Source organism: Staurois parvus, unplaced genomic scaffold (genome assembly GCF_062004578.1).
Source record: "Staurois parvus isolate SC_StPar_1 unplaced genomic scaffold, SC_StPar_1.0 ptg000009l, whole genome shotgun sequence".
NCBI classification, from domain to species: Eukaryota; Metazoa; Chordata; class Amphibia; order Anura; family Ranidae; genus Staurois; species Staurois parvus.
The window spans coordinates 430664-434156 of NW_028317805.1; positions in this window are offsets into that span (position 1 = coordinate 430664).

The following is a 3493-nucleotide window of genomic DNA, read 5'->3' on the forward strand; positions in this document are numbered from 1 at the left end:
TCCTGGCTTGCTCATTTCCTGGTGTGACGATCCTGAGGACCATGACCTGGCACTAGCATGCAGCAAAATCCATCTCCACCATCAGGAGCACTTGTGAAGTCCGGTTAGTGCTTAGACCCCGTGCCTTGGGTGAGCCGTTGTTTCCTGCTAGGGGGCCCTGCTTGTACATTCATCCTACTGGTGTCTGTGTGAAACTTTCCACTGCTATAGCTACTGGCCTCTGAGCCTGACCCTGGACCGTGACAGTAGGGTTCACTTTAAATGTTGTCAACTTTGCAGCTTTCTAACACTTGGTTTGCATACAGTTCTCAGCACAGATGATCAGGAAGCATATCATCCACTATAGTTACATTGTAGGTAGGTTGGAAAAAAGACATTATCCAGTTGTGTGCTGGCGATAGATGTAGAGAAATTCAACTTCTGTCAAGTATACTTTCTTGATCCAGGGCTACAGCCGCTGATCGATGTTTTCTGACAGTAAGAAGTCCCCACTGTCAGAATACAATGTCCTGTTAGGAAGGATGCACTTTGATTGTATGGCTAGAGAAATCCATTGCTTTTTTCATTTTTTCTTTTCACTGGCTGAATGAAAGAAAATGATTCATCTATGGCCAGCTTTAGGCCTCACGCACACAGGACATTAAAAAAAACTCTCCTAGAAGCTGTCCTTCTGGCAACAGCGTTTTTGCAGAGAAAACGCCTGACGCTTGCAGAAGTATATAAGGTTTTTACAAGTATCAAGTGCTTGGGCATTAATTCATTTCATTGGCCAGAATGATAATTCATTTCAATGGCCAGAAAAATATTAATGCTCAAGAGCTAAATGCATCCAGAGTTGATGCATTTAGCCACGTCAAGCGTTTTTTCTGCCAAAACACTGCTGCTCCTGGATGCACTGACCTTGAGGGTTTTTTTCCTGCTGGTAAAGGCTACTGCTACCAAAAGCTTCTATAAGTCTATGTGTGAATGGACACAAAGGATAACATGTAGGGCCATTTGGAAGCAGGAAAAAAAAAAAATGCCTGACGCCCCTAAAAGTGGCTTCAAAAATGCCCTGTGTGCATGAGGCCCTAAACTTCTGGAAGTATATATAACGTTTAATATTGTACGCATTTAAGTAGGCATCTTGAGGTTTTTTTAAAGCAGTCAACAATCCCAGTGATACTATGACCCGGGGAAGGTAATTCCACATTTTTGCTGCTCTAAACCGTATAATTCCCCCTACACAATTTCAGATTAAACCTCATTTCCTCCAACCTAAAAGTCCTCCTCATGAGCCTTAAATGAAGCATTTTCTTACTATCACTAGTCGCCATGGATTAATTTGTACAAAAGGATCAAGTCTCCTCTTAAACACCTCTTCTACAGGGTGAATAAGTATAACTTACTTTACTTAAAGTGTTACTAAACCCATGACCCTCCATTCACTATATCTGGTCTCCCACAGTACACAGAACATGGAAGTGCAATTATTTTAGTAAATCTAAACTTTTCTCATCAGCAGTCACAGCAGTCTTGTGACTTTTATCAGTGACCAGCAAAGCACTGGTTAAAGCTTGTAGGAGGAGTGTTCATTATCTCCTGATTGTCCTATGAGGCTGCACCCCTGACCCTCTGTTTGGACAGCGCTGATTGGTCCTGTGCTAACCTGAAATGATTTATCTTTGTCTCATTTTTTTACATCACAGAAACCTGACATTTTAATTTGTATTTTAGACAATATTTGTTTAGCCCCACATGCTCACTCCCCCCCTGCAAAAAAAAACACCTGAGCTGAATTGCAAAACCCCCTTCACACCAACCCTAGGTAGAAATCGACTAGGACAGGTTGTATGGTAAGTGGGTGGGGGTTTCAGTGGGTAGGTGATCTGCCAGGCAGGACATTATATAGGGGATTTACTAAAACTGGAGCATACAGAATCAGTTTCCAGGTTTTATTGTCAAAGCTTACTTGAACAAGCTGAAGTTAAAAGCGGATTGGTTACTATGCACAGATACACCAGATTATGTCTGCTCCAGTTATAGTAAATCAACCGCACTGGCTCAAGAGATAAAGGATATGTTCACCTTTTGAAAAAAAAATAGTAAATGCACATTTTTTGCAGGTAAAAAAAAATGTGCATTCATTACTCTTTTTTTCTAAGGAGCCTGAAAAAGAATTGCATCTGTTAACAGCAGATCGCAGGTGCAATCTCAGGCTCCTGTAGACTCTCAGCATAGCAGTCTACCCATACCCGGTACGGGCAGGCAGTTGAGAGCAGGAAGATCACTCACCAGCACCTTCATAGTTCATTAAGAACTACAAGCTGTCAGCAGCAGTGGCTGACACTATTTGTAGGCATTAATTAAGAGAAAACTGTGAATGAATGACTAATGTTATCAAATTGTGACAGCGGGTGCAGGGAGAGGATCCTCGGCCTGCTGTCACAGGGATCAAGGGGAGAAAGGCTGCAGATGTTGGAACATGTTTGACCCTAACAATGGGTGAACTCCTTTAAAACCATCACTTGCTTAACCCCCCTGGCGGTATTCCCGAGTGTAGCTCGGGGTAAAGTTTCAGTACCAAAAGCGGTAACCCCGAGCTACACTCAGGCTTACCATGCAGCGCTGCTCCGGGATCCCTTGGTCACTTACCTTGTCCTGTGATCCCGCGATGTCCCTCCTGCAGTGTCCCCGGCAATGTACTCCGGCGGATGTCGGCATCTGTCATCTCGGTTCCGTCCCCTGCGAGCGTCGGGACGTACGGGGGACGGAACTGGCGGGAAATTTGAAAATGACATATTGTGCCATTCACTCAATACACTAAAATCACATGACTGTATCAAACCATTTCACATACATTTTGTCCCGAGTGCTTTGTCCTGTGCCCGGCCTGCATTCTTACTGTTCTTTCTGCCTGGAAACTGAGAAACGTCCATGGCGTCCAAAAAGCGTCCTTTTAGGTCAAAAGCGGTTTAGACCGGCTAGAGAACAGCGATAGTAAATTAGAACCACTTGCAGAATTGAGTGATAATGATTAGTGGGGGAAATTCGTCATCAGACACTGAAAACGATTTTGCGACTTTGCTCAGTGATGTGCGAACTTGGCGCTATATTTAAAATTTCAGTGTTTTTGGTTAGATTATATTATTAAAATAAATTTATTATTATATTATTTTTTATGATTATTTATTATGTTATAATTTATGATTTTGTTTCAAATTTTAACATACCTGGAATGTTTACTAGACTCTTGTTCGGACAGATTTCAGTGAGTTATTCCTAAAAATTACAGGCCTACAATAAAAAAAATACATATTTCCATGCAAAAAAATGTACCTCTTTGAGCACAGAAATAGGTACATAATCAGACCACTAGGGAGGTTAACGGACAAGTGGTGCCTCATCATTCTTTGGAGAGATTCCTGCTCTCTTAGTTCTTGATGGGTCTCTACAGAACAGAAAATTAGATCCCAAATAGGATAAACACCCAAAAAAAAAAAATCTGACAGTG